Source organism: Anser anser, assembly GCF_964211835.1.
Source record: "Anser anser genome assembly, chromosome: 1".
In the NCBI taxonomy this organism is placed as follows: Eukaryota; Metazoa; Chordata; class Aves; order Anseriformes; family Anatidae; genus Anser; species Anser anser.
The window spans coordinates 181,102,519-181,122,684 of record NC_139720.1 but is presented as its reverse complement, the minus strand read 5'-3'; the positions used below and the strand labels follow the sequence as shown (position 1 = coordinate 181,122,684).

Sequence of the window (20,166 nt, the reverse complement as noted above, 5' to 3'; positions counted from 1 at the left end):
GGCTCTGTGAAGAAGGAAGCTTGTAAGATTTGGTTTTAATGCTCGTCCAGTGTCTCAGTGAGGGCAGATGTCACCTGCTTTGTGTCAGGTGGTGTGAATCTGAAGAAACGTTGCACTTGGTAATGACACTGTGCTTACATGTATCTTAGCTGAAAAGAGGGAATGAAGGAAAGGAAGAACCTGTCAATATCCTGTGAATTGGAAAATACAAAATAAAAAGTCATCTGATATTCTTGTATTTAAATGAAACAATAAGGAAATATACTGAGCTTGCTCTGAGGATTTTGCTTAATGATATACAAATAATCACTGAGATTGCAGTGTTTGAAATGACTGTGGTTTATGATCTAATGTCTAAAGATCATTAACCAACATCTGCTATTTTCTGGAAACAGTGCTGAAAAAAGCCCCAAATATAAATTCCTTCAGTTAAATTGCCCTTTTTATATGCTGTAAGTAATGGGGAGAGAACCACAGGGAAGTCTGGAGGTGCTGCATGCGTTCAGGTAAAATGAGATTGTTCTCAGTCATTCAGAATTGACCTGGAGAGATTACTTGCTTTCCCTTGTAAAGGAAAAAGTGCTTGTTATGCTTACTTCTTTTATTTTAAATGGTCTTAGGCAGCCATGAAGGCTTTTAGGCAGGACATAGTACATTTGGCCGGAGGGCTGCCGGTGCTGGCTTTAATGCATTACTCGCTGGCCCTAATCTCTGACATGGTGGCTGTCAGGAAGGACGCTCAGTGCTCCCAGGTGGAGCTGATTGCTGATAGCCTTGCTTGGGTGGTGTTGTGCCTCCATTCACAAGCTGTCCTGTTCACATCACAGGGTGGTTCCTGGTGCAAGGCACAGCTAGATGTGAGGCAAGCTGTCCAGACTAGGCCTTAGCAGGAGAAAATCTGAGATAAACTGGTGTGTAAGTATCATTCCCCTCACTTATCTGGTTGTGTTATTTGGCTAGTATTAGTGTAGGAGCTGAGGTAAATCAGACGTCTACTGCTGTGCTTATAGACCGAGCTCGTAATATATAAATGCCCTATCTTCCAGCCTCTGCTCATAAGATATCTTTATATTCACGGGCTTTTCCAATGAACTAGTCAGGATGCTTGTAAGAGGAAGGTTTTTTAAGATTGAATCCCTTAAAAAAGATGACTGTAGATAAAAGTGCATCGATGCACATTAGGGATGAAATTTTCAAAGCAAGGACATCCTGTTGAGCTCTGTTTTGCCATTGTTGGCTTATATGTTCTTTCCTTTTTGTGAAATGCAGTACAAACATCTCTGTCAGAGGCCTTTTATTTTGGGGTTGATCTGAATTTAAGGTCAATAGCTTAAAAATGGGATTGAATAAAGGTGATAAAATTATGCTAAGGGAGCTGTTCCAATGAATTGGTTTTTGTTTAATTTGTTTTTTTTTCTTCTTTTTTTTTTAAAATATATATATATATTTAAAGAAACAACCTACAAGACTGCATTTACGTTGGTATAGTGGTAAACAATTACCATTGCTGAACATATTTCTACAAACATGTTTACAGGGTAAGATATGACGTGTACCGTTACCCCTGATAAATGAAATGAGTTCATGTAAAACTCAGTAAAGTAATTTGGGGCAGCTGATTCCTCAGTGAAACAGTGAAATATTTTAGTTTATTTTTGCTCTGGATCAAGAACACACATTGGGCTGGTACCATGGCCACCAATGCACAACTAATTCTTACCTTAACTTTTTCTAATGAGGTCTATTTATGTCTCCTCTCCCTGCATGATCACCAATCATTTAAGACTATCATCTAGGAGTAGGTGTTTTTAACACTTTTGTGGAGATAGTGATAACATGTAAGCATGAGTTGGTGGAGCTCAGCAGCATTTAGTTGCATTTTTCAATTTGTGGTTTTGACATGTTTCCTTGCAAGCAGCATAACATTTCAGTGTATTTCAGTTCTGCAAAACGAGGAAAAATTATTACTGTCCACCATACAAACTAAATGCAGGCATTAGTCTGTTGGTTTTAGGAAGCTCCTGAAGTCATGGACAATGATGCCATAGATGTGGAGAACTATTTATTACTAATATTTATTTAAGAGAATCCTTTTAAAGAGGATTAATTAATTTTCTAAGCCTTCCTTCCTTCCTTCCTTCCTTCCTTCCTTCCTTCCTTCCTTCCTTCCTTCCTTCCTTCCTTCCTTTTCATTCCTTCCTTTCTTGAAATTTAAGAAGAAGAATATAGGTAAAAAACAATGCTTTAATTTTATTAACCCAAACTTGTAATTTATCAGCCCTTGGAACTAAATGCTTCCCTTCAGATATAGTAGAAGATGTCCCTGCATACATCAGGCTGGCCTCAGGTTTCATTTTCTTATAGGCAATTGAGAAATCTGCCTTCTTTTCCCTGTGATTCAGGATCCTGCAATCTAAAGAGAAAAAGGGTTTTCAGAAAGAGAAATGACAGTTCCTTTAAGTTTATGTTAACATTATCACACAGACTGAAAAGGTCAGGAAATTTGAGATTGTCTGTAGTTGTACAGGCTGTAATGTTGGCTGAGGTAAGTTAACAGGCCTATGAAAGGCATTGGATTTGTGCTGAGTTAGCACATACAGCCCTGGAGCTATATATTTAGCCATTCTTGGTTAATTAATACACTAAAAATTTCATTTTTATGTATCTGCACATATACTGCTGGGAAAATAACAACTGTCTGAGATGGACAGAAAGAGCCGGCTGGATGTGCCCAGACTGCATAGCCAGACCATCCTTTTTCTTTATAAATCTTTTGTCCTTCCTGAGGAGTTGCTTCCTTAACTGGCCATTGCCCTTCTAGCTGAGCAGGGCTAGATGAATTTCTCCATTAAAGGACTACAGAGCTATGCATTATGAGCTGGAATTTCAAAAACTTGGTATGCAGGAACAGGAAAAAGTGCTACAATAAATGTGCTTTTAACCTATTTAAATAACTTCTGTTGCTAGTTACTGCACCATAGTACGGATCAAAGTTGTTTTTTACTAACAAGCATTTGGACAAACAGTTTCAAATTTGTAGATTACATTGGAAACCACTCCTTGATTAATTTTTTTTTCCTGAGTTGTTTTTTGAATCCACCCATGAGTCACCAATGCCACAAGCAAAATGTTTTGTTATTGCATTAACAGGAGAAAAATGCCCTTGGCCCGTGGTCACATTGGCCAAGATTTTATGGCAGAATTTAAAATCCCCTAACCATAGGGATTTATAAATTGAAATATAGATGCAACCTTGAAATGTACAGTTTCAGCATTGTTGGCTGTGATAAATATGAGCCATAAAGTAAACCTGTGCTCTGAACCAGATTGGATCAAGCATTGTCGCTGAAGCTCCTTTGCCATTTTCCTGCATATCTCTTCTCAGCATCTGGTTCTGCAGATCACTTTTCCCCATTTCAAGGTTGTATTTTTTTCTATGCCTGGGGTAAAGGAATTGTCACATCCCAAGGGGGATCTTTGTTTTATTTTTTAATCTATCTTGCTGTAGCTTTATTTCTCCAGCAAGTGGTTTCAGTAATCCATACTGATGAGTTGTCTGCTCTCCAGGTAGGGTTGACAAGTAGATTTATGAACCAAGAGAAGATAATCTGCTTCCACAAGGGGTCACTGGTACCAGCGCACATAGCTACTAGTTTCTGCCATGCTTCTGTAAAGGGCAGGTTTAGACAAGCCTCTCGTCAAAAAGAGGAGAAAAAAAAAAAAAGAATTCTTACTCGTTAAAAGATACCTACAAAGAAAAGGGGCAAAGCAGATAAATGAGAATACTTTTCAGAACTTCTTTCCTTTCAGTAGTCAGGTAGTCAGATGTCAGAAGTCCTTTGTGCCATCCCTGCCTGAGATGAGACTTTGTCATTCTCTGCTGACGTGGGATGTTTGGGTGATGTTTAGTGTCTGTGTTTTAATGGCCATGAGGATTGCTAGAGCTACAGAAAGCATAAAAGGGAAACATTAATTCATCTGTAAAGTAGAATATGTACAAGTAATTAATATAATTTCTCCTGAAATCCATATGCCTGCCTGCTTATTGTTACAAGAGGTTGCTACTGGTTGTAATTTTAGGATGCTTCTCTCCTGCTTTTTGTGTGTGCATGCAGCTAAAGGTTTCTGGTGTCAGGGGACAAATCTCCACTTTAATTTGTCAGTCTGCCCGAAAATCACCTTTGGAGAGAGGCGACTCCATTAACATGAATTAATGGAGCCCTATCTGTAGGCAGGGCTCTGCAGAGAGTGCTGGTGTTTGTAATAATCAGTACATTTCATGAGTGTGTTACTTCTGTGTTCCTAGAGCTTTATTTCAGAGCTGATCATCTCAGGGTGTATGTAGCTCCCCAGCACACTTAAAAATACCTCCAGCTTTTTGTCTTGTTTTGGCATCCTGTCTGTGTGCAGCTCATCGTCCCCCAGGAAAAACAGAGGAAAGCTTTTCTCTGCTATCTGGTGATAATTTTCTAAAGGTCAATGTTGTCATCCCTTTTACAGGAAATCTTACCTGTCAACTGCTGCTCAAAATGGCTAGAAGATATTTCTTTGCATTTCTCTTTCCATGTGCAGCTTGGTCTGAGCTGTTTTGCATTCACACTTGCTTCGTGCTAATGTTTTTTAAACAATGCACTGCCTTTAAAATCAGTTTCAGTCTCACCCCTTCCCTGTCATTCGCACCAATTCCAAAATCCCAGGAATGTGTGGCACAGATTCCTGACATGATACTTTAAATTACCAATATGGATTTTTTTTTTTTAATCTTTTCTTTTTCCTGCAAGAAGAACAAATTTAAGATTCATGTGAGGTGAAGAGACTGTAGCTCCCAAAGACACTGTTTTATCTCTTAGCGTTTAGAGGTCACTTTTAGAACTGGGCAGTGTGCGGGAATGAGTTTCTCATCAGAGAAAATCCTCGTTGTCATCAGTTGTAACATACATTCACCAGGCTCCAGAAGGACACTCTCTCTGCATCCCAATCAGCACTGTCCAGTGAAGGGAAAGGTCTTGAACTGTGCCATGTAATCACAGCTGCCTGGTCCTCTTGGCCAGTATGGAGTTGCGTTCATCTCTGCATTTGGTAGAAAAAGATGTTCTCCTCAGAGGAAAAGAAAAGAAGACAGGAAAACACAGCAGCTGCCATACAATTTCCACTGTGAAAAGATCTGTCTAATCCAGGATGGACTTTTCTGCTCACAACCTGCAAGTAAATGCCTGTACCGGCAACTCTGGCTGATTTGTGCTGAGGGGTTCACTGGAGATGTGTGATGGCAAATGGCAGGTTGCAGACTTCAATGCTTATTTTCCCATGGTTTTCCTTGAGTTCCCAAAGCTCCAGACTACCTGCTGCTATTGTGGCAAGGGTAGTTGTTACTGTTTCCTCACAGAAGTCTTCAAAAACTGAAATCAGTAATTTCGCCCCACTGCAATTTCTTTTGTTTCTCTTTTAATTAGCATTTGTGGGATATGAATACTGGTTCTTGCTCAGCTGTAATCACGTGCCATTGTTTGGGCTGGAAGAACGAACAAAATTAAAAAAAAAAAAAGAAAAGGAACATTTTAATTTGGATTAAACAAACATTTATCTCCTTGAACTGGTCAGAGAGAAATTAATTGTTTTATTCTTCTGATCTACTAATTACATGTACAGGGAAGCCCATGTAAGCTTTTTCTGCATGCTCTATCATTAAAGAATGGATTACGTCTGAATTAAATTACTGTATTTCCATTAAAGGTCTCTATGGGTCAGGATAGTTGGCAAGATTTATAGGCTAAAAGGAAGGAGGTCAATGGATGTCAGTGGTTAAGAAATATATTGTTCTGCTGAGGGAGTTATCCTTTCCTGAGAGTCTGAATTGCTCTTTTTCTCATTCTTAGCATCTCTTCACACCCTGGCACGGCGTGGACATTAATTCTAAACTACTGTAGTTCCTTGTCAGTCCTTACCCTTTCAACCACCAAGAAACATTGTGTCAAGAGCATGCTTTCCAAGTCCCTCACTCAGACAAGGAAGCATAAGAGATCATGATGGCAATGCTTAATTTTCCAGGACGAGATCTGTTCTTAATCTTGCTTTGTCGAGTGCAGTGGGGCTTTGTGTTTGCTCCCAGTGACTACAGACACAATTGCTTTCTCGCTGCAATAACTGTAATAACTGTCTTCTGTCTCCTCCTCTGGCTATGTCGGAAAGTAGATGAGAGTGGAAAAGTGAGAAAAAATTTGACAAAAAAATTGTTTCTTGAAGGTGAGGTTCATGGGCAGAAAAGACAGTAGATGTCACCTTCAGGTCAACAGCACAGAACAGTGATTTAGGACGGAGGGAACAACTCTATTATTGTTTCTAAGAGTGACAGAAAGACAACTTAGGACATCCAGTTGTTTTTCTACCCTATCATAAGAGGCCTTCTTCCAAATTTTGATTTCATAATTAGAAAATATGTATAATTATGACACAATCTGAAAAGCTGCAGTAAACACAGAAAATTGCAGGTGTCAAATTACCTTATTCCCCTTTTCCAGGTAGAGAAAATTGATCTGTGCAAGAGAGAAAAAATTGCAGACACATGAAATGTAAATGGCCACTTAACAAAAATTAAATACATAAATACCTAAATTTCTGCTGATTTCTAATCAACCGCTTGTTTAGGCAGCATACAAAGGAAAAGCAGGAAATCGTAAGCACCATTTGAGACTCGCTTCTCTAAGCCATATTAGTTGTATTATTACCATAATTAACACATTCTCTAATACAACCAAATACACCAGAGATTGCCCAAGGCTCTGGGCTTTGGGACAAATGACTGCTCTGTCTGAGAGCAGCAAACAGGCACGGGTTTCTCTCACAGTCTCTGGGGCGCCAGCATTCCCAGAGATTGGGAGAGATGCTCTGGCAGGTCTGGAGTGGAGCCAAGGTTTGGGGAGAGAAAGCCACACATCCTTCCTGCTGTTCAGCCCTGACCTCTTGTCATTCCTGTCTCATTCCTGGAGATGCAGACCTGGTCTCTGTGTCAGCAACGCAGACAAACCAGTCACCTAAGGGAACATAATAATAATAACGAAGCATGTACATCAAGCTAGGAGACAAATTTACTTGACCGAAACAGCAGTTCTTCAGGAGGACCCACCAGCCTCTCCTTTCCCCACCTACACGTGCAGTTTGCCCTTGAGACTCACTGATTTTCCAGCCTGGCGGTTGCATGGAGGAAATCACAGAGAGGCTTTGGTGCCTTGCACGGCTCTATCAGATTTTATTGAATAGTTATTTACAGAGAGAGTGAATGAGTGAGTAGCTGCCAGACAATTTGTAATGTGTGTTGCTGTAAAGCAGAAGATAAGCCAGCATTTCCTATCATAATCTACTCACTCAGGCATGTGCAATCTTGCCCTGATTTTTCCTGGTGCATGAAACACTTTGTGGGAGAGGATGGAGAGGTGGCTGCGAACACTCTCCTGACCTTGAATTTGCAGCTATATGTTTACTTAAACTTACATTCCTCTCCAAATGCTGTTTTTCTGTGTGAACACTTGCTGCAGCAGCAAGGGGGAGGCAGGAAGCTACGTGGCTATGAAGGGAAGAAGTGGACTGTGAAAGTTTCTCTGTTATTATGTTGTCCACATCTCTGGGAATCCTGCTGATGGGAAATCTCTCTGGAGTCCAGATGTCAGCCTTCCCAGGCTGAACCTCACACTACTTTCTGGAGAGGGGAAAAACGAAGGAATTTTTGTAGGATCACAGGAACTGACACATAATTTGGGGGTCCTTTAGTTCTCTCTTGACCATAAAAGTGGCTGGGAAAAGGGGGGAAGCAAGTCAAAAAGGAACTAAGAAATTTCCTGTAAGAGTTCATGCTAGACACAGGAAACAGGAGGTTTTATATATTCCTATTTCAAAATTTGTTATAAACATAGAATCTTCACAGTCATGTTGTCTAATATATAAAAATCACAGGAAGGTTGAAGGTAAGCACCTCTGGGGACATCTGATCCAGCCCTCCTCCTCAAAGCAGGCTTAACCAGAGCAGGTTGCTCAGGGCTGCGTCCCATCAGGTTTTGAATATCTCCAAGGACGGAGATGCCACAGCTTCTATAGGCAACCATGCCAGTGTTCAACGACCCTAACAGTAAAAACGTGTAGGTTTTGTTGTTTTTTGTTTGTTTTTATGTTGAGATAGAATTCCCTGTATTTCAGTCTGTGCTCACTGCCTCTTGCCCTGTTCCTGGGTACCACTGAGAAGAGTCTGGCTCCATTTTCTTTACCTGCCTCAGGTATTTATCCACATGGATAAGATCCCCTGAGCTTTCTCTTGTCCAAGTAGAACAGTCCCACTTCTTTCAGCCTCTCCTCATACCAATGATGCTCCAGTTCTTTCGTCATCTTTGTGGCCCTTTGGACTTCCTCCAGTAAGACATATCTATCTAAAGCTTTTTTGAATCTTTTCATCTTAATTCTGAGAGACCGGAGGTTTATATTGACCTGCCTGTAGAGGTACTAAATGATTTTCCAAGTGCAAAATCTCATGGAATAATTGAAGTGGAAGGGCTAGCATCTAAGTTAGTTGAGGTCCCCTAGGACTGTGTCCCACTGAATTTTGAAACTTTCTAAGTATGTCAATACTGCAGCTTCTCTGGGCCCTTGTGCCACTGCTGCATGACTCTCATTAGAAAGAAATTATTTTGTGTGTCCGGTTGGAATTTCCACTGGCACATCTTTTGATTGCTGACTCTTGTCCTTCCACTGCACACCCCAAGAGGAGGGTCTGGCTTCATTCTTGCTCCAGTCCATCTCCTTCAACCACTTGTGTGTCATGTACATGAGGTCATGGTCTCCACTGAGCTCACTCCAGTTTCCAAGTGTCTTGTACTGGGAGGCACAAAGCTGTGCATGTCATTCTAGATATGGTCTCATGAGGGCTGTATGGAGGGGAAAAATCACTTTTCTTGGTCTGAAAATTGACCCACTTAATGCTGAGCCATGTAATGTATGCTGGCACTTCCACTGTGTCCTCCAGTGTGCATTACTTGGCATTTACTAGCACTGACATTTCTGTTTTTATTGTGTTACCTTAGTTTAGGTCTCTCTAAAGCTTCTCACAAACCTCTCAGATGATAAATGTAAGTTATGTGAAGCTTTCATTATCTTACAGTCCTCATCATACACACGCTTTCCTGTTCTGTAATATATTTTTGGAATGCTATAAGAGAGGAGGAAATCTCAAAGAACTGTAAACTGTTTTTGTTCCAAGATGGAAACTAGTGATTAAACAAGATTCCTTTATCCTGTCTCCTTCCCATTTTTCATCTATGACACTATGCTTTGCTCATCTATGGATGATTAGTTTCTTTATTATTATTTTTTTTGTGTGTGTGTATGGCAACTGTTGGAGGTTTTCTGCTGCATTACTGTAGGGTGTCAGTCACAGACAAGGAAATTATGCTGGTAGGTGCTGCATAGAGAAGGGAAAGTAGGTATCCACCTGAAAGACCTTACAAGGAGCTCATATTAGACTAAAATTTGTGGGATGGAATACCTCAACTTGTACTTGGTTGCTTTGGGCAGAACTTCGTGCCGTGTTTCTGGAAGTTTCTGATGTCATGGCATCTCCTTCTTTGTAAAATTACCCTTAGCAGAAAGATGCCACAAACAGCCACAGGAGCCCACCTGCAGCATAACTATTGGCAAGACTTTTATTTGATGAGCAGGTACTTCTGAAGAGAGCATTGAGGGGCTGCAACAAAGTGGTATTGCAATTTTACAGAGACTTTCTCACAAATGCGGAGATGAGGCTCAGAGACACTACACAGACACCTCATTGAAAAGTTGGCAAGCGATCAGTGGCGGCAGGGACTATGGCCTATTTGGGTGTGCGAGTTGACCTTTTGATCTGAATAAAATGAGCAGTAAGGTGGAAGAGTCCTTGAAAGTGAAGACCGTTTGCTTGTTTGGTATAACAGGGAAAAGAAGCTTGAAGAAGAACAAAAAGACAGCAGAGTGTGAGATGAGGGAATGATGTCTGCAGCGGCATCGTGGATCAATACACCATCAGGACAAGACTGAGTTTGTCAGTGGCCAGGAAAAGGATGTCACAGTAATTGAGACATGAGGTGATGAGAGCCCAGATAAGAATTTAAAAGCATGCCTGAGAGTGAGAGGTGCTCCTGAGAGATGATAATTGGAAGGAATCTGCAAAATCCTGTGTACATCCACAGGGCAGGCAGGCCTCTGAGCGTACCTCAGGTGGGTCAGCCTGAAGCAGGCTTACTCCAGACAGCTCAGCCATCATCAGCAGCAGGGCTTTGACATGGGCTAGCTATGCTCAAATGGGCTATTAGAGTTCAGATGTTGACACCACTGGATTTCATTTCTCCTTGTTTGTGTTCTCTAGCTATAACTCTTTGGGGGGAAGAGATTCTAAAGCTCTAAGAAATTGTTCCATTCTATTTTATGTTTTTATTTTTTCCTTTGGGCCCTTTGGCCTGTGTGTACGTGAATAGTTGGAGTTTCCGCTGTCTATGGTTTAGCAGTTTCTCATTTGGTTTGCTCCACCTTTCTTTTCTTTCTCTTGTTACTGAAGTCACTGGTAAATACTGAAGAAAACTGAAAGAAATGAGGGATGTTCTCAAAACCTAGAATAAAACAGAATTTGTCCTGTTGAAGAACTGCGTGCAGGAAATTAAAGAGCAAAACCCAAACAACCTCATCTCCCCAAGGCAAACAATAAGATCAACTAAAATCCTTGCCAAAGGTGGAAAAACTGATCACAGTCCTCCAGGACATGAGACTGGGAGGTGGGGGGAAACCATACAGTATAACACAGTCACTCTTTCCCAGTAGATGCTCGCTCTAATTTAGCTCCAAGTATTCTTTCCAAGTCACTTATCTCATTAAAATTTGTCACACACCTTTGCCTGAGGCCCACTCCTTGCTTTTTTGTATGAGTGGCACAGCGCTTTGCGAGGAGGCACAAACCTGCTCAAATGTGAAGAGGGAGTTCTGCAAGTGACTTGAAATCAAGTGACTTCAAGGTGCGCAGGGCTGAGCTTTAACCACCATGCCAGCTGAAAAGCAGAGCTTCATGATCCTCCTGTAAGAGGGAAAAAGCTGCACCTGTTAAGGAGCAAGTGCTACCTTGCAGCAGGTCATAAATACAGCCACGGGGTTAATACTTGTTTTTATTTGCAGCGGAATAAGAATGAGTCTGGTTTACATTCTTTTGCACATATGTGACACACTTGCTGAACATGAGGACTTTTATGAAGGTAGAAACTTTAGAAATGTAAAACAGTGGATTACTCATAGGAAAAAATCACCAGCCTGCTCGTTTAGAAATTCTTTATTACATCTGCCATGAATTATATTTCACAGAAGTCCGAAAACTTTGATTTAACCTTGCTACTTTAACTACAGTTTCTATGGAACCTTAATAAAACTTGTGCTCTAATACCTTTCAGAATGAGCAAGTAGACAAAATCAGTGGGAGCAGAGGGATGCAGCAGTGTGAGAACATTGCCCTTGACATTTAAACTTGAATTAATCTGATGTGACGCTAGTAACATTTGTTGGTGACTTAGGGAGAAGATGTTTGCAGTGGTGGGTGTGATCGCAGATGTCACCTGGTTTTAAGGCTAGTGCCTTGGATGAACCAGTTTCCCTGATTTCATGTTGCTGACAGAGAAGTCCTGGTAACGGAGAGTTTGTTAAGCTGCGTGATTCAGTCCACTGCAGGTGATGCAGCCTGTGTTTCTGCTCAGCAACACGTTAAAATCTTGTGTAGGGCCATTCTGTGTAATAGGAGAGGGTAACTGCATCCCTTGGCTGTTCAGTTCTTTAGCCACAATATGTTTCTGTGATACAGGTACATGTCAGTAAAAAAACAGATAGAGGCAACCAAATAGCCATCAAACAGATTTTCTCATTAATACTTAGCAGAGTGTTTGTCCTGTAAGAAATACACCGTTAAAGCTATTTCTAATCCCTGACCTGGGCAATTTCAGGTGATACATAAATGGATTATAACAAGATTCACATGTAGCCAGTGCAGGGCTTTCTGCTTTGACAGCAAGGAGACACCCCACCCCAGCCCACCCCCAGCTTTTCTGGGGTAGTCTTTCAGGGGGAAGGTGCTAGGGGCTTCTACTTCAAGCTATTGTTTCTACATTTCTTTTTACATTTCTTCTTTACCCTGCAGCTCTGAAACCTTGGCAATAGACTTGGACTTCACTTCCAACCTTGACATTTTCATTTTTTAAAGCTAAGACTCAGCAGCATTTGGTTTTACCCTAAGTCTTAACAGGAAAAAAAAATCCCAAACCAAATGCAGGACGAAGTCTGATGAATTCTTTGCTATATATCATTCCAAATATGAGAGTCAGATGTCACCAACTGGGATTATTTGTCTTGAAAACTCTGGCAGTTTTACATGTCAGGGAAAAATTAAATTTCATTCTGTTAGCCTTGTCCTGTGCCATTCCATTTAGCTTCAAGTTTGAGCAAGCTAGAATCGTTCTATGATTCTATGAAAAGCAAGCATATGTACTTGGCCTGCACATGCACACATTTGGGTGACTGGAATAAGTCATTTATTTGCTCTGCTACTCTTGGCAAAATGAATGTTTATTGTATTGCTTTTGATATTTTGGTTGGTATTATTATTATTATTATTATTAACAGGAAAGGATGGAAATAGTGTTTGAAGCTTTTAGGTAGAGCACATCACTCAGTCCATCTGGGAGACTATGCACTGCCTCAGTTCTGAGTCATTCTAGGGGGTGAAGTGGTGTTTGCTGGAACCAAGCCCTGAAATGTCTTTGAAATTGCACCAGTGCATTGCCTGTCCTCTGGCAGGGCTTGGCATGGTTGGTCTGTCCGTCTGCACCTTGAACACCAGCACTATGTGAGTCTTCTCCATAGCTCCCTTCAGGGCAGCTCTGTGCCTGCTCCTTGCTGCATTACCCTGGCACCTTTAGTTAGCGTAGAGGAGCCAGGGATGGAGTAAGAATAAGATGTGGATCCCCTCTGAGAAACAGAAATAGTTTTTCACACCTCTTCCTCCTTTCTCCTACCTCTCTTTCAGGTATCACTCTAAGGGTAGAAATTTGACTTCTCAGAAAAGCCAGCCTCTTTAGAAAAAACATGAGCCCACTGCAGACACTCTGAATAAAGGTGACAGTGTGTCCCTAGCTGAGGGCCATTTTCCAAACTGAAGGAAAAAAAGTATAAGCAATAAAAGCCAAGCATCATGAAAAAAACTGCAAACCTCAGAAAACTGCCAGAATCCAGAGTCCTTATCTCTTGTGCCCACTCTCATGATCCAGCAAAATACAATAAATTATACTGAACGGTATAGAGCTCAGAAACTTCTCATTTATAATGAACCTGGGTTTTTAGGTGTTCTTGTGATCTTGTAGGATATGTAGAAGCATCACAGATTTCCTAAATATCTGGGGAACTCTGGTCTTCACCTGGTTCAGTACACAAAGCCTGTACTCCTTATTTTCCAAACAGAGTTGAAATTAATGAGTAAAACTGTAACTATGTTAACAAGGCCCCTCTAACTATGTTAACAAGGGCCATCTAGTCCCATGCAGGCACATTAAAATCTTGCCATGCAGGGAATAAGGCTGGCAGAGTGGGACCCTTCCTGTGTATTCAGAAATCTGTTATAATTTTATGCTATTTTTTGAATGAATGAAAAGGTCAATGATAATTGCTGCAGAAAAAGCCATTTATCATCATGGCTGGGCAATACAGGGGATGTCCTAAGAGTCCAGATTTGCAGCTCCTACACACCAGACACACTCAGGGCTCACTGCTTGCTTGGAGCCAGGACGCACTGCTGTGCTCCGGTTCTTATAGTGGCTTTTACAAATCGCATACAGCAAGCTCTGCTCCCCACTGCTGTCCCCTCTCCCAGCAAAATCCTGGAGGCTTGGACCCAGATAATACCTCAATCAGTGAGACTTTCAAAGCAGGGATTGGCCATTATACAGCTGATTGCATAGAGCCTGGACGTGAAGGCAGGCACAGATCCTGCTGACAGGCTTGAGTAACAGGAGGCAACACTTAGCAAAGCCTGTAACCGCGTGGATAAAAAACTGACCAGTTTTTCCACTAAATGCTGAGGGCAGGTGTGTGATTGAGGGTACACAACCAGAGCTAGTGAATACAGAGCTCCCAGTCTCCAAAATAGATTCATGGCTGGGGAGGAAAACCAGTGCTATCTGGCCAATGGAGGGCTGCATTTACCTCCATGGCAGAACATGGCAGGAAACCAGGTGAATTTGACTCAATTACAAAGAGCAAACCATTATCCCTGCCCAAAAGCACCCCAGTCTGCACAAAATGTGCTTCCCTCTCCAGCACATAAGGACAGAGGCTGCTTTTGCTGAACAGCTGGTGTAAGGCAGAGGAGAACAAGAGAGCAAATGTAACATCTCTCCTGCTTCTGCTGCTCCTCCTCAATGGGGTTTCATCTGTGTTTTCATCTGAGGAGCTGCCCACAAAGCCCCAGCTCTGCTTGTGGTCTTGCATCTTCTAGGAATACAACCACAATCCCCAAGAAATTGTTCTGGATGAAAAAGGTGGCACAGTTTGTCCCCCTTGCAGGCAGTTTGTATTTTAGAAGAATCCTTTTCTTTTAGCTTTTTTTTTTTCTTTTCCATTTTTCACTCTCTTATGTCTCCCTTCTTCCTGCCAAAGCTGAAAGAAGCCAAATTATATCTGACTTCTACGCTGCAAAGTATGGGTTTGAAACTAGCAACGTACGTTAGTACATTCCCAGTTTATTAAAAAAATGTTTTTCTGGGACTGATAAGGAAACCAATTAAAAGGCATGAAGTCTATTTTAATAATAATACTAAATGGGGCACTTCATAAATTGAAAATTTGCCATGCAAAGAAAAAGTGATTTATTGTAGTTTATTAAAATGAGTCCAGGATCCTTTAAAGAACAGAGTACTTTTATTTTTTTTTCCAGTTGTTTTGAAATTTGTTCTTAATTCTTGCTCCTCATTCAAAGAAACTTCCTGCAAACAGCCAGGAGGCAGTTCAACAGCTGTTCCATGGACTGAAAGCAATGGGATATTCGCTTGAGGACACAGTAGAATAGGGTGAATTATATGCAGTGAACAAATAATTTATTAGGCTGGCCCCATTTCTTTGTCATTTATCTGTGAACAGATCACGATTTCTGCAGTGCTGTTTGTTTTTCAGAATTTGACATGTGAAAACATAAATAAACAAATGTGACTGCTGAATTTCTTATGGACTTTAATCACATACATCCAGATACTCAAAGCATGTTGGTCTTGCTCTTTTAATTGGACATGTGGTACTGGCTTCAGTCTCCTTTCTGAATGGGATTTAGTGACCTCTGGGGTAAATTAATTTACAAAAATCAAAATGTATTTTCAATGAGACTTCTACAGAATCCTTTTAGAATTTACTATTTCAAAAACAGCTCCAGCCACAGGATTATTTTTTTGAAGATCTGGGGAATGGGAAGCAGACTGCAAAATGTTAGCAAACCAGTCAAAACAAATGTATTTCTCTTCTTTTGGACAAATGTGTGGAGGAAGTTGGTTATTCTGACAGTTTCTATTAGGGGTGTAGCCATCCTAGTCAGCGCATATGCTCACAAGTGATCATGCTTTACAGCAGTTTCAAAGGTAAAAGCAAGAGAGTTTTATTGATACCATCTGTAAACAGTGTTATACTTTTCACTCATGTCTAAATGTCATGTGCATATTAAGTGTCTATTCTCCTGGCACTAAATATGGTTTAGTAAAATTTATATTTCGATTTGCATGGAAGTCAATCAGTAGAAGATTGGATGATCTGAAATGTGTAAACTTTTCTAGCTGAAGGAACTAAATTACTGAAATGCAAAACTAGTTACCTGCTTCATTAAGAAGCATGAGTACAGACAGTTTTTATGAAAAAAATTATGGGAAGCAATTGGCTAGAGAGTGATTGCAGGAGATAGTCTGTGTACTAATTGGCTTGTTCAGGATGTACACAAAATCCGATTTACCATTCATTTGTAGTTTTTGTAAATGATAATATTATGGCAATTAAAGCATGAATCATTTTTTCCACAATGTTGCGATATTAACTTGAAGTGATCATCTGGGTTTAATTCAGATCTAAGAAGAAACAATTTATTTTAAAATGTTACCTTTCAAGTCTCATTTCTTCATCTGCTCTCTGAGCATCTACTCTTTCGTCTGTTGTGTATTAGGTGTTCTCATACCCTGACTGCGGATTCTAAGGGTGTTCATATAAACAGATGTTCCTCATATCCTGTTTGTTTGTTTGTTTTCCTTTTCCTTATAGTGGTCGTAATTCCTCTGTATGTAGTGCTATAGACATTTTCATGGTGGAAAGCCACAGGGTCTTCTGTAAATACTGCTTCCCATGATGGACCAAAGACCATGTGCATCCCACAGTGATGTATGTTTGAGACAGGCTGGGCAGCAAGGGGAGGAAATGAATATTTGAGATGCTGAGGTGTTGCTGGATGTAGTTAACTTTAGGACGAAACCAATTAAAAGGTAAAAAGAAACTTATTAAGAGATATTTTACCCTGGAGGTTGGACAGAAAAGTGGAATTCTCATCTCTAAAGTTTTTTTTTTTTTTCCCTGTGCTTCATCTATTTCACTTTCAATTTGCTGAGATTTCCTCTGCACACATAGCAATTATTTCTCTCATGTCTACATGAGAGGAGGGGTTGTCTAAAAAGGGATCTTCTCCTTGGCTTCAGGCCCTGAGGGTCTGCCATGCAGGCTAGCACTGAAAAACTCTGTAGTTAGCTGGGGGTAGAAGAGGTCTGCAAACTCCAAATCATGAGACCACTCATATTAAATAGGAATCACAGAAATGTATCCCTGGAAATGGGCTAAGGACTAATGGATTTTTGACATTTTTTTTCTTTATTCTTGGAGCAGGTGGAGGAATGATAGATTTTGTTTTAATCCAGACCTGTAGGATGAGAGAGAATGAAGTTATGTTGAAAAGGTTGCAGGAAAAAAAAAAAAGTCTCTGAGTTTGCTACAAATACATAAAATGTTTCTCACAGTTTGTAAAAATTGCAGTGAAAACTGAGCTGAGACATGGAGACAGCATGACTTTTGTTTATAAATATTTGTATTTCATGCTGAGAATTCCTTCAGCTGTGTACACACATTTAAAAATATTTGAAGATTTAAAAAAGTATCTCACTTCAACAAAGTAAATTCAATGGATTAAATGTTAACAGAATTTAATTCCTATTGATGCAGGACAGAGTGGACGTGCGGGCTGGTTCATATCCTGTGTCTGTGTTATTCCTGAGCTGGTCCTGTGCTCACAAGTTGACACTGAATTTTGCTGCAGTCTGAGCAAGTGTTTTTATTAGCCTACTTATTTTAGTAATTCAAGGTTCTCAAATAGAGAAAAAAAATTAACACAATGTAATTTTTCTGAATTATTGACCAAACTTTTGTGTTGGTCTTCAGTCATGTGTCTGATTGTGTCTTTGTCACATTTAACCACTTTTCATACATACTCTCTTTTCTTCCTCCTCATCCCCTTTCCCTGCCAAACCACCATCAGACATGAAAGGTATTCTGCTCCAGCAGGGTCCCCCAGTGCAGGATGCCCAGGACCATGCCCAGGTACCCTATGATAATCTCCCAGGAGGAGACCCCACAGCCTCTCTGGGCAGCCTGGGCCAGTGCTCAGCTGCCCGCCCAGCACACAAGTGCTGCCTGGTGCTCAGAGGGAGCCTCCTGCCTGCCCCTTGGTGCCCACTGCCCCTGGCCTGGCGCCGGGCACCCCTGAAAAGAGCCTGGCTGCGGCCTCTTTGCCCCCTCCTTGCAGGGATTTTGTAGACCTAGGTAATATCCCCTTAAGTCTTCTCTATAACATATCTAATGCTTTACACTATATGTCAAAAGTGGTTGCAGCTAAGGGTTAAAATACCACAATCATCTGCTAAAACCAAACTCTTTGGAAAACAGAATTTATTTCTTTTCATCCCAAACACTCATTACTTTCTGTATCTTACCTCCACTGAAATAGACAGCCGTGCTTTCACTAGCTTCAGCGGGGAGATATCTGATTACCTGACTGTTTTCAAATATGCCTGGAGGTCACAGCAGGAGCCATTTTTCAGAAAGGTTTGGATTCCACCCTGAGCTCTGAGTGCGCACCCAGGGGTTTCAAAAGGATGCGGCAGAGAAGGTTAAGCTATCCAGAAATCCTCTCTATAAATATTGATGAGGAAGCTGTGGGGAGTGCCATGGTGTTGAAAGATGCTACTTTCATTTGAAAAATGCAACAACGAAGGAACTGAACTCTTTTGAAAACCCAGTCATGTTTGGGGGTGCCAAACACCTGAGGATGTGATGCAGAGTAGTGAAACACTGTCGATATTGAGACTGCGATGAAACCTCCGTGGAAGGATATAAGTCTACAGCAGAGGTACATTTGTACCTATATGGCTTAGTTTGGAGCATTTCCAGTAATTCTAACAAGCTCGCCGCTTCCTGGCATCTCTCAGTACACACTGACAATCTCCTTGCTTTGGCAGGATCAGGCTGTTGGGTCTATAGTTGATCACTGTTGTAGGCAAAGCTTGCTGCAATGCAGTGGGAACCTGGTAAGCATCACTTGCAGTTGTCTCAAGGCAGAGGGAGTTCAGGATCCACAAGGAGCATCATCTGCAGTTGAATATTAAAATGTTTGTGTCTGTGAGAGAGTTTATCTTAACACTGTTGAATTATATCTTCAGCCTGAACTAGAAACATCTACTGCACTGAATATAAGGCTCTTGACTGTGTTGAGCAGCTTATCTGTATTTGTTCTCTTGGAAACGCTTTGTCAGATGAGTCATTTATTTCTCAGGGCTGAGGAATACTAGGCAAACTAGCTGGTCTGCACATTTCTGGAGGGACAGTGATCCTCATTCGTACTTCTTATACCTAAAGGGTTTGGTGATCGCTACCAAATTTGACCAGCAGACTTTTGGAATGAGCATATGCTGTTGTTCTAGTATCTTGAGTAAAGAGGTAGAGAAGTTGGGAATGTCAAATAACTTTCCAAGGCATTGACTTCCCAGGGCATTATTTTGTGTGCCTTGTAAAGTCTGGTTCACCCTTCAAATTGCATGTTCAGATTTGCATGCTAAAGCTGAAGGAGCAACTGGGACCTTTCAGAGCTGAGAAAGTTATATAGATTCGTAATACAGAATCATAGAATCATTAAGGTTGGAAAAGACCTCCCAGATCATCTAGTCCAATGCTTGGCTTAAGATTAAAGTGTAAAAATATAGTATGTATTCCTATTATTTGACACAAAGGAGATCTCATGTGGGGGAAATAAATCTCTGGCAAATTCACACTGTTTCTTTCCATTTTGGATTTTCATTACAACAGACACCTTTCTTTTAATGTTGTAATAAAAATTGTATTTTTTGATGTATAATTGGGTTCAACCCAAATTGGTGTTCTCACATTTTTTGATACTTCCAAAGTGAAACTGACTTTTCTGTTTTCTTCATTTTAGATGGAAAATCAAAAAAAATCCTCCATAAATAAATATCAGAAATTACACTCTTTTGAAAGACTTTCAGTAATCTGCAGATTTGTGTCAAACAATGGCTGTGAAAGTCTGCATTCAAAACATTTCTCCAGAGAACCCTCTTAGGTTGTGATATGGTTAAATGCTAAATAAAAATTAGGAACATTTTGAATATCTGCATCAGAAATTTAATTATATCATGATTCAAAATGTGTAGCCTTCAGTATCTGTAAGAATGCTACTTAATTTCCTGCAAATGCTATCGGACTTATGCTCCAATCAGCTGGAATATTTCATGCATAATCATGGGGTAGTCAGTGCCCATAATTAACAATTGTGTGTCAATTTGTCAAGCACCATAAAAAAAATGGGAACACAAACCGTACTTTCATTTTTCTATGGGTCAGCAGATATTTTTCATTACAAATCCCATTTTCCAGCAGAGTTCCTGAAATTACTTTGATATTTCAGTCGTTTAAAAACAAACACTAGCCAGTATGCAATTACATTTGATCCTGACTGGAAACTCTTCAGGATACAGTATTTTAGTTTAACTTATGGTTTATAAATAAGGGAGAGCAGTATTTTTTATATACTTTCTCTGAAATATC

At 40.5% G+C, this 20,166-nt stretch overlaps 1 protein-coding gene and 1 long non-coding RNA gene across 10 annotated transcripts in view; one reads left to right on the top strand and one right to left on the bottom strand.

The window, feature by feature from the left end:
• ENOX1 (ecto-NOX disulfide-thiol exchanger 1) overlaps positions 1–20,166 on the top strand; it is a 365,091-nt gene that overhangs the window by 128,266 nt on the left and 216,659 nt on the right. The gene's annotated exons all lie outside the window — the stretch shown is intronic.
• LOC310886640 overlaps positions 7,253–20,166 on the bottom strand; it is a 34,013-nt gene continuing 21,099 nt past the window's right edge. Inside the window, exons 1-2 of the long non-coding RNA XR_014575397.1 lie at positions 10,899–20,166; positions 7,253–10,622 (exon numbers count right to left, since the gene is read on the bottom strand). The exon at positions 10,899–20,166 is cut by the window's right edge and continues 21,099 nt beyond it. This is a non-coding gene — a long non-coding RNA (uncharacterized lncRNA). The remainder of the gene's footprint in view (positions 10,623–10,898) is intronic.